The sequence below is a fragment of the Amblyomma mixtum genome, chromosome 4, assembly GCF_055824585.1.
Source record: "Amblyomma mixtum isolate Tamu chromosome 4, ASM5582458v1, whole genome shotgun sequence".
Classification (NCBI taxonomy): Eukaryota; Metazoa; Arthropoda; class Arachnida; order Ixodida; family Ixodidae; genus Amblyomma; species Amblyomma mixtum.
Genome location: NC_143015.1, coordinates 60,188,005 through 60,198,418, shown reverse-complemented (window position 1 = coordinate 60,198,418; position 10,414 = coordinate 60,188,005). Strand labels below are relative to the sequence as shown.

The following is a 10,414-nucleotide window of genomic DNA, read 5'->3' as shown; positions in this document are numbered from 1 at the left end:
ACCAATTTACACTGCGCGCATGGGAAACACGAAGCAGTCTGTTGGTGATGTTTACGTGCTAGTTTGCACTAACGCGGGTTTCGGCTGTTAAAAATTACTTTATCGTCACCTTTATTGTGCGCGCACTATATTTAGCTGTTATTTATCATGAACGCTTTGTAACGCACCGAAGGCAAAACTACCGGAACAGAACAAGGAGTGAAACATGGTACAAAACCGAACAAAAACTCTAAGCAGTTTCCGATGCGACGCATCGACTTAAGTAAGGTTACCACAAAAGCGCAACTAGCGATAGAATGAAAAAGGTCGTGTACCGAGCGAATGAGCGAGCATTAGACGGTTGCGACGGGAAATTTTTCTTGCTCTGGCTAGAAGTACGCCATTCTGCACAATGCGTCATTGAGGGTAAAGGAGGATTATTTCCCAGGTTAAGTACTCCGGCCTTTTGCGTAAACGCTTTTATGTTACTATAGCTAGCGTTTACTATTAATGGCGCTTTTATCTCGCCGCTTCAGAATCAAATTTAATTTCAGTTTCATTTCAGTTCATTTACTTTTTTCTCTTAAAGGCCCGAATGTATCACATTATGGGGGAGCAAAATCAAGAATTTTATGACAAAAACATATAGATACAGGGAAAGATTAATTATATAAAAGAGAACAATAACAAAAAATACAGTATGAAACAGTTAATTGATCTTGCGACGCGTATACAATTACGCAGCATGTAACTGTGATTAAGGAATATCAACCCCTCGAGTTTAAGTCTGCGTTTGACTGTGCTCACGACTGAGAGTGGCACATACAGATCTCGTATCTCTCTATGTGGACGTTAATGGGAGTCGAAAAATAAAGAAGCGCTCTTGAGAGTGTGAAAGGTGGCTTCGCGTCTCCCCCTCGAGTATACATGGTGCGATGCCGACACAGGAGCGCAAGCGTCCACAAAAACGGCTGAAAAATGCGCTACGGCTCCGTTAAAGCGCATGCGTGGGCCACGCAGCCGATCACAACACCACACTGAAAACACAGGCGCGTAGCAGCATTCACGCCAGTCCAAGGGATTGCAGCAGCAACAGAGGAGTAACTGCTTCCAATCACCACATATGTTTAGCAGCGTTCTACATTAGTTAGTAAGTACAACCATGTAATTGAAAAACTTTTCTGTTTCTGACATTCATTCCTTCGCGAAATTCGCCGAGGTACCCAAGGAAAAAATTACTGAGAGCAGCAGAGAGCCAGCCAGAGAGATGCTATGACATCGGCGTAAGCGATTCACGGCCGACAACAGGAGTAGGACAATTTGAGGTCTCTGCGAGAACCTTTTGCCCTGCGAAGGGCAAAACCTGCCTTAATGACGACAACAGAGAAATTTGGTACAGAGCGATACACTTCCACGGGGAGCCGCTGTGCATCCAAAGATCGACCTGAGGCCATCAGATGGCGCCTCTTACTAGCCAGCTGCTCGCATATATGTCACGTCGGGAACAATCAGCGCGTGCACACTGACTGCGCGCGAAAACGGATTGTGCTAACGGCCACAGAATGCGCTATGCTAAGCGTCACTCTTGATCCGGACATCAGCGTAAACACTACTTACTCAGGATATCTTTAGAACTCAAGCTAATGTTTCATGTCTAAATGCGAAATATCTCACCTTTCTTTTTTCTATGGTTTGGAGGATTTTTTTCTGTCATTACTAGTATTCACTTTCCCGTTTACGGTTTGTTAGCGCATGGACTCCAATACGAAGATATCTACTGAAAGATCTCCACTGCATGCTTCGTGCTTAGCCATGCATAGCTAGTTCGCAAACTCACGTATAAACATAACATGCAGGCCGCTGTAGTGCGGTCTTCCTGCTCTACTGACCGGCCCTAACGCTGCACTCTACGAGAGAAAAAGTGTAATGCCTGCTACAAAGCACCCTCTATCGCCTCTCACAGTCGCTGCATCTGCGCGACCCTGGTCCTGTGATAAATGACGGTGGAGGTGGCTGGTCGCTAATGCAGCGCATCTAACTCCCACTTCGCGAACGCAGCGGAGCGATCAAGGAAAGAAGTAATTACACGTTAGCGAGAAGGCAGAGGCCTCGAGCATTTCAGTGGTTGCTAGGTTTGCACCGGGCCGGCCACATTAGTTACACATTCCCCGTAGTCAGTAATGCACTGGCTTGCGAGACCGGCTTGTTTCCTTGAGTTTAAAATAACATGCTCCCATATCAGTCTAACCAAGATCATTCCAGAGTACGCTGCATTATCGGAGGCACTTAGTCGATGAACTAATTAATGACAGATTTTTATGCGGGAGGAAGTTTTCATCTTTCTAGCTGATATACAATAAATCTGCAGTAGACAGCAGACAATGAACTTAACATGCTGAAGGCAATTTACTCGTTCGTATTGTGCTATTCAGAAAAAGGTGCCCATTTTAAAAATGTACAGTAGAGTGAAATTTATACAGCAATGAATTGTGAAGCAGCAGCCTCCCTCAAATTGTTTTCTTTTTCCGGTTATATTAGACTTCTGACTCGGTCTGTAAGATATTCTTTTTCACTTGTGCTAACGCTGGGTGAATGTTCCGTTTTCACTCACGTGTGAGCTGCTTTGAATATCTTTTTTCGCTCATTTTTCTTGAAACTTGCTCTTTGTAACGCAGGCAGAACTACCCTCCCCCCCCCTCCCCCTGTTGGCGGCAGACACAGTATTCATGACAATAGTGTATGTGAACTTATAAGGCAACTAACACACTTGGATAAGAACCCTTACACTGGGGCATAAAGTTAATGCAATTATTACATGGAGAACATTGCACCACGTGAGCAACCGAACTGGAAAAGATGGGAAGCTTAGTATATATGCTTAACCTACGATGAAAGTAAAGCCAGCGATCCTCGGGCATCCGAGGACGTGATGGAAATGATTGTCACACATGCAACACAACAGCTGAAGCGCACGAAAAAAAAAATCCTTGTGAGAGAAAGAGGCAAGGCGTGAAATAAGGGAGGCCGAAAATTGTGTTTTGATGAAAGAAAAGAAGCGGTAGCTCTTCTTCTATCTGGACACCTCAGCAGCACTTTATGTCAACAGTGGCATGAGGGAGTGAAAGAAAGAAGAGAGGAAAAGATATATTCCGACCACGGTGTAAGAATAATATACTGGGATTCCGACAACACGATTTCGTTAACTCGTGTTCTGCACGTGGTACTGACTGCGGTTCGCCTCGAGCCACTGGATCGCCTCGGACATTTTACTTTTCTTTCATTTACCAGTCACAACATGAAAAAATCCCACTGAATTTCACCTCCATCTCAACGCCGAAGCCGCGGGAAGGTTCGAACCTATGTCCTCGTGCTTACCAGTCGAGCGCTTTAGCCGCTACAGAAAGAGGCATCGTAGAGTATAGCTCCAGATAAATTTTAATCAATTAGGATTAAGCGTAAGCAGTTAACATGTCTGTTAAAACGAGAACGATGAAAGCGTGGAAGCATGGAAGAGATCGCTCTAAAGGGAGAAACCATAATTCAGGACCTAATAGGGAGTAACTGTAAAGACTATTTAGCACGTATGAAATTTTACCTTTCTTCTACTGCCAATTTCTACAAACAAACGCTTTTAAGTTCCGCGTGGCGGCGCTGGCATTGGTCGGTCTCTTAATCCAAGATTTCGAGACAGCCGTAATGGTGGCTCAATGGTTATGGTGCTCGGGTGCTGACACGAAAGACGCGGGTTAGAACTCGGCCCCGGCGGTCGCATTTCGATGGAGGCAAAATTCTAGAGACCCATGTACTGTCCGATGTCAGTGCACGTTATAACGAACCCAGGTGGTCGAAATTGTCTGGTGCCCTTCACTTGGGCGCCTCTCATAGCCTGAGTCGCTTTCGAACGGTAAACCCCCATAAATCAAACCAAACCAATATTGAGTGACATGTTTTTGTGTTGTGTTGACAAAAGTGTTGATGATCGTCTTCTACTGAACTGATACTGTTCACATATTTAGTTATGTGGGCTATTATCCGCCCTCATAAGTCAAACAGATTCAAACCAAGCACCAATTCTGATTGCATCATTACCATCCTCACCAGTGAAATTTGTTTCCTCCAAGAAGCGCCAATCAATAACAACCTCGAGTTTTTTTATTTAAGACTTCTTTTTAAACACGACGAACAAGACTGATGGTTTTACAAGCAAATGCTTAGTCCAAAAAAGTACAGCCTTATCAAGAGAAGAATGGTGGCGACTTGCCTAAGTTCCGCAGTGCGAAAAACTTGTGAGCATGAGTTCAGGAAAGTAAACAGCGCTAAATTCTACACAAAACACAATGTCCCACCTACTAGCCCAGCAAAAGGTACTGTTGTGAGCATGAGAGGGCAAGTAGTTTTTATGTGGCGCTAAACAAAGATATTCACCAAGCGGGATACCCAGAACCCTTTAATTCCTGTGTCTGCTAGAAGCTTTTAAATAAACACAAGCCAGCCAACGTTAACGGCTGATTAGGGCGAAGTGAACACCGGAAAAGAACCAATCGTCGTGATTGCTTATATACAAGACTTTCACATAATCTCAAGCAGGTGGCTGAGAAGTACTAAGCCAACGTTCTACTATATGCCGCTTGCAACTTATCGGGCGTATGCAGCATAATCTGGGAAAGTCCATTATGGCAGTTCAGCAAAAAGTAGATTATCTTTTCTGAGTGCACAGATATGTCGTGTAAGTACATAGCGGCTGTAAGCTGCCTCTATGAATAGATTGGTTTGGTTTTGTTTATTAGGGTTTAACGTCCCAAAGTGACTCAGGCTATGAGAGACGCCGTAGTGAAGGGCTCCGGAAATTTCGATCACCTGGGGTTATTTGATCAGGCAGGCCAGTGTTAACACGACAGACCGAGGCAGCGTAAGACACTCATAAAATATCGCTTTGGCAGCCAGAAGGAAAGGTGCAAAAATTTTTGATTTCTATAAAACAGGCGATAAAATTTTTATAAATGCGCGGGTTCGTATTTTAATGCTATCGAGTTAAGGAGATCGTGTCACAGAATAGCCACCTTCGGTGGCGTTGAACGCTACAATTACTAATTGGTCGAGAGGCTCATAGCATCGCAGCCACATAACCTCCCGTGAGAATTTCAAAACCACAACGATCTTTTGAAACGTGACGTCACGCGTCGAATTAAAATCATGCATTTTTGTTTTATTGGGGTTTTACGTCCCAAAGCGACTCAGGCTATGAGGGACGCCGTAGTGAAGGGCTCCGGAAATTTCGACCACCTGGGGTTCTTTAACGGGCACTGAAATCGCACAGAACACGGGCCTCTGGAATTTCGCCTCCATTGAAATTCGGCTGCCGCGGCCGGGATCAAACCCGCGTTTTTCGGGTCAGTAGCCGAGCGCGGTAACAACTGAGCCACCGCGGCGGGGCTAAAGTGATTGAAAGTTCGCATGTAATAAAAATCAAAGTTCGCTGCATGTCTCAAATGGTTATCCTCATAAAGTATATTCATGTGCGTTAAAGATTTTAGAAAGCCAAGACAGATTCGAACCCATCACATGGCTGCGAGCCAGGCATATTGCCAATAAGGCCGCGGAAGGCATGCTTGCACGGTTTGAGCACAAGCTGGAGGTCACATGTACTTTGTGTCGATCATAAAAGTGTCTTACGACTGCATGATAAAGAGTGGGTGTGTGTAACGAGAGACGACCGCAGGCGACTGCGACGTCATGCCCTTAAAGCCTGGCCCGCATAGAGCGTTTTTTACCCGCGAAATCGTGTCGCGCGCCCAACGCCCGCGCCGGCGTCGACGAATACACTCCCGCATGGTCAGCAGCCGAGCGGCGCGAGCTACGGGATACGTTGACAAGATGGCGGCGCCCTGCTCGCCCGCTTCGGTATAAATACATGTCACCGCTGGATTCTTCGACGCAATTGCTCGCTGAAATGGTAGCGGTTCGGTTTTATTTCGCACACTTTCGCCCACGCGTAGAGGTATAAGCGATAACAACCCCTTGTTTTTGAGATAGTTTGGCGATCTTCAAGCTCTTAGGCCTAACTAAATGCAGTGTGTTTACCTCACAAGAACGACACCTGGCGGAGCAGTTGCCTAGCTTTTAGTCAGTTGTTATATTTTCATCTATTTGCAGTTTTTCTTCTTGAAAAAAAAAAGGCTCGCAATGCACCCATCGTAGTTATAGTAATTACGGATAAAAAATTTCTTCAACACAGCGTTGATGTGCTTTGACGTCTTGTCACTAGATGGCGCTACCGTTTACGCATGCCCGTGATACCCTGAGAGACGGCGCGGCCAGCTAAAAGCGACTCCTCCGAAAGACAACTCACTGCTCGGCCGTTTCGGCCGAGAAACCCGAAACCCAAGCCTCGGTACTATAGTGAACTAGATCTCGGTACCCTCAGAGCTCCAAACGGCCGTCTTCCCGGGAAGCATGACGCAGTTTTAATGGTCAAGCTCAGGGCTGCCAGGTCCTAAATTTTAAAAGGAGCCAGAAAAAGCAGAAAAGTGGCAAAAAAAGTAGCCAAGTAGCTGCCGAAGTGTCAAAAGTAGTCAAAAAAAGCGCCAAGGTTGCATAAAAGCGTCACCAGAAGCATAAAGGGCGCAAGAAATATATAATTCTTGTAGGACACAGGGTAATTGTGAATGCGAATAACTCTGAATTACAAAAGTATCGCAAATGAAATGAAATAAAAGGCATAAACACCATGGGACAGAAGCACGGAAACGCGCGAGGAACTTCTGAAGGGAAAGAGAGTGTGGGAAAAGTAATCAGAACAGTTTTTCTTCTTTTCAGAGGAGAAATAATTGGCGTTCCTAAGCCACAGGCATGGCAATTTTAATTCATATATATATATACATGATAAAAAGAAATAGAAATAAAAAAGAAATATATATATATATAAAAAGAAATAGGCGCATCAAATTAAACCCTTGCTTATGAAGCAGTGAAGAAAAATCAATGCCAGGGATGCCATATATATATATATATATATATATATATATATATATATATATATATATATATATATATATATATATATATATATATGGCATTGATTTTTCCATGAAATTTCTTCACTGCTTCATAAACAAGGGTTTAATTTGATGCGCCTATTTCTTTTTCCGTTTCTCTCCTCTGATCTTTTTTCAGCTTTGTATTGCAAAAATAGGTTGATCGCCACATGCAGTTCATATGTTTTAAAGGCATAGAACGCATAGCTTTGTTCAAATTTTTTCACTCATGGCTCTCGGGATATCGCTGTACGATACAAAGAGCCTTCGTCATCGCGTTTCAAAGCCTTTTGCTCTTCCCCGTTCCCCAGTAATCGGCTAAAAGGAAACCGTATTTGCCCTGAAAATTTTTAACCAAGACTGTAATTTTCAGCATCATCCAATCGGATGCCGGGCTAGCATGTGTGGCCGATACACGCGCTTTGAACCAGTATCCAACTGAGGAAACAAGGCACATCAGCTAAATAGTCAGTCACTTCCCTACTCAGCTGAGGCGCACTGAGTGAATAGAGATGAGACATTTCTTACTGTTGGTTCTAATGAAACCTACATATGAGCATTGGATAGCGGTGGCGGAGTCTCGCCTGGGAGAACACAGGAGCGAGAAGTATTTTAAGTCTGGGACATGATTACAGGCAAAATTTAAACAAAAAGACTGGCATCGCAGAATAATGGTGTTCACGTATGGCATTCTGACGCACTCAAGCAAAGATGCATGGACCATTGGCAGAAAAAGGGGCCCATTACAGTCCTAACTTCGATTTCAAAAGTAGCCAAAAAGTAGCCAAGTTCAAATTTTTATCGCCAGGCGGTCCTAAAAGTAGCCAATTTGGCGCAAAGTAGCCAAACCTGGCAACCCTGGTCCGACTCAAGCTACAGTGCCAGAGAGAGCTCGCGAGCGCGTCTCTCTCGGCCGGCGTGGCTCCGTCCAGAGTCACGTGACGCCTGCTCCGGCTCTCATTGGGCCTCTGTCGCTGCTGCAGTATCCTTGCGTCGGCGCGGCGGCGAAGTTTTTTTCTGTTTCGGCAGAACCCGACGATTTGGCAAAAACGTCCTCTCCGGCGGCAAAAAAACGCTCCGGTGCCGTCGACGCCGACGAATCGCCCGGAAAAACGCTCCATGCGGGCCACGCTTAAGGCGGAGCTTAAGGGTCCCCATATATTTTTTTTTTTCAGACTTCTGAGAAAACAAACAACTAACCCAAACACAGGTATTGCTGAAAGCTGTCAACGTCATACGCACTGCCCAGTCATGCCATCAATTGTCACGCTCTTGGTTCAAGCTAAGGAGTTTTTGAATGCCAATTTCCGCCAGAACACGATTTTTATAATTGCAGTTGCATTGCTTCAATTAAACGGCTGCTGCTCCGTACAGTCAAGAAGCCTTTTGTGAAATTTGTACCTCGAGTTTTCATGCGGTTTGGCGGCTTTCTTTAATTAAGCCCCTCTGAGAACTGGACCAATAAGTAGGCATGGCGAGAAAGGTGACCCAACGCTGCCCGGATCCTGTTCGCTTTGCGCAGAGGCAGTGTCGCATCCCATGAAGTCTCAACTGAGGAGCGACTATTGCTAGTTGAAAACTTTTCCCAATGCCCCGCCTGGACGACGTGAAATACCGTCGGCCGAGGCAATTTTTGGAAGGCCCTTCGGGGCCTCATAAACAAAATCAAAAGAAAGACTGTTTAGTGGACGCGCCTGGTCATTCTAGTAACTGCTATGAGGTGGCGTCCGTGGAAGTGCTTCAGTTCATCGCGCTGGGCGTATCACACTTTGTCTTAAGAAACAAGACGGTGGGTTCCGACATGCCACTTCCTGTTCACGGGGCTTAACGACTGCTGTGCGTGCCGAGAAAGAGAGAGAGAAAAAAAAACTTTAATAGAACAAGAATTCGGGGTACGCCCCAGGGTCCACGCACGACCCCACTGCACTCACGTGGTTTATGTATTGGTCAGCTGATCGGGCTGTCCCGAACAGATGGCGACGCAAATAAGCATTTCCAAAACTCCCCTATGAACCGCTTGAAAACGAATGCATGGACAGGAGGGAGGGAGGGAGGGAGGGAGGGAGGGAGGGAGGGAGGGAGGGAGGGAGGGAGGGAGGGAGGGAGGGATGGGCGGGCGGGCGGGTGGAGGGACGGAAGGATGGTTGGATGGGGAAACTTTATTTAGCAAGAGAATTCGAGGCCCGCAGGCCTCCTGGGTCTCCGCAAGACCCAACTCACGGTCTAAACGTTCATTTGGTGTTGGTCCATGGCGTATGGGGCCCGGCTGACGGCGATCTTCTGCCTATGAGGGACACCGTAGTGAAGGGCTCCGAAAATTTCGACCACCTGGGGTTTTGTAACGTGTGCTGACATCGCACAGTACATAGGCCTCTAGAAGTAAGCCTCTATCGAAATTTGACTGTCGGGGCCGGGATTGAACCCGCGTCTTTCGGGTCAGCAGCCAAGAGCCATAACGAATGAGCTACCGCGGCGGCCATCTTTTTTTGAGACATAATAAACTCGCTGAAAATTATCACAAAGGTTGCAACTTGCAACATCGAAAAATCAGTGTTTGTGATTTGAGCAGCTAACGAGCCCGGAGATCATATTTGTAAATGTAGTACTTAAGTGAGAGGTTACCAAGCATGCTTCTTTGAGTATAGTACTTAGCGCCTTAGCGAGCAGAACGAAATAAACATTTCGCAATATGAAAAACACTAAATTCTTGTGAAAGAGTCATATCACTGCTAGGCATAAAAAGCGTGGAATTTAAGGACCAATTCATGCCGAATGCACCAGATTTTGTGCCTAACCCGGACCGATCTTTGCAATAAATTTATTCGACTTCTTCACACGGTCCAAAGTAAATTCCCTCATTATTTCTTAGAAAAAAATTCTGGTCTTCTGACACCACTGTAAACTTTCCAGACGGGTGAAAATGCGGCTCTATTTAAAAACCTTACACTCATTACTTAGCTTGATAGCAGTTTAGCGCCTTGGACTTCAACTATTTTGTGCGGCGAGAATGTAGAAATAGAGCATGCACATAAATAAAACTTAGGAAAGCATTCTTTTAAAACATTTCATTTTTATGTGAAGCATACTACTTTAGCTACCACTTCAGCCCTTCGCCGTGGTTATGCGCCTCCAAATCACGTGATACATGACGTCACACCACATGACACGATGACGTCACGGCAGTGGAGAAACGGGGGCCCACCTCGCGCCGTCGCTGTGGTTGTGCGCCTCCAAATCACGTGATACATAACGTCACACCACGTGACACGATGACGTCACGACAGTGGAGAAACGGGGGCCCACCTCGCGCAGTCGCTGTGGTTGTGCGCCTCCAAATCACGTGACACGATGATGCCACACCACCTGACATGATGACGTCACGGCAGTGGAGAAACGGGGGC

General features: G+C 45.8%; 1 non-coding gene across 1 annotated transcript; it reads left to right on the top strand.

Moving 5' to 3' along the window:
* Positions 1 to 8,523: 8,523 nt before the first annotated feature.
* On the top strand, positions 8,524 to 8,665 carry LOC149346579 (U4 spliceosomal RNA). Its single transcript, XR_016282612.1, has one exon. It is a non-coding gene; the product is annotated as a U4 spliceosomal RNA (small nuclear RNA).
* Positions 8,666 to 10,414: the final 1,749 nt, after the last annotated feature.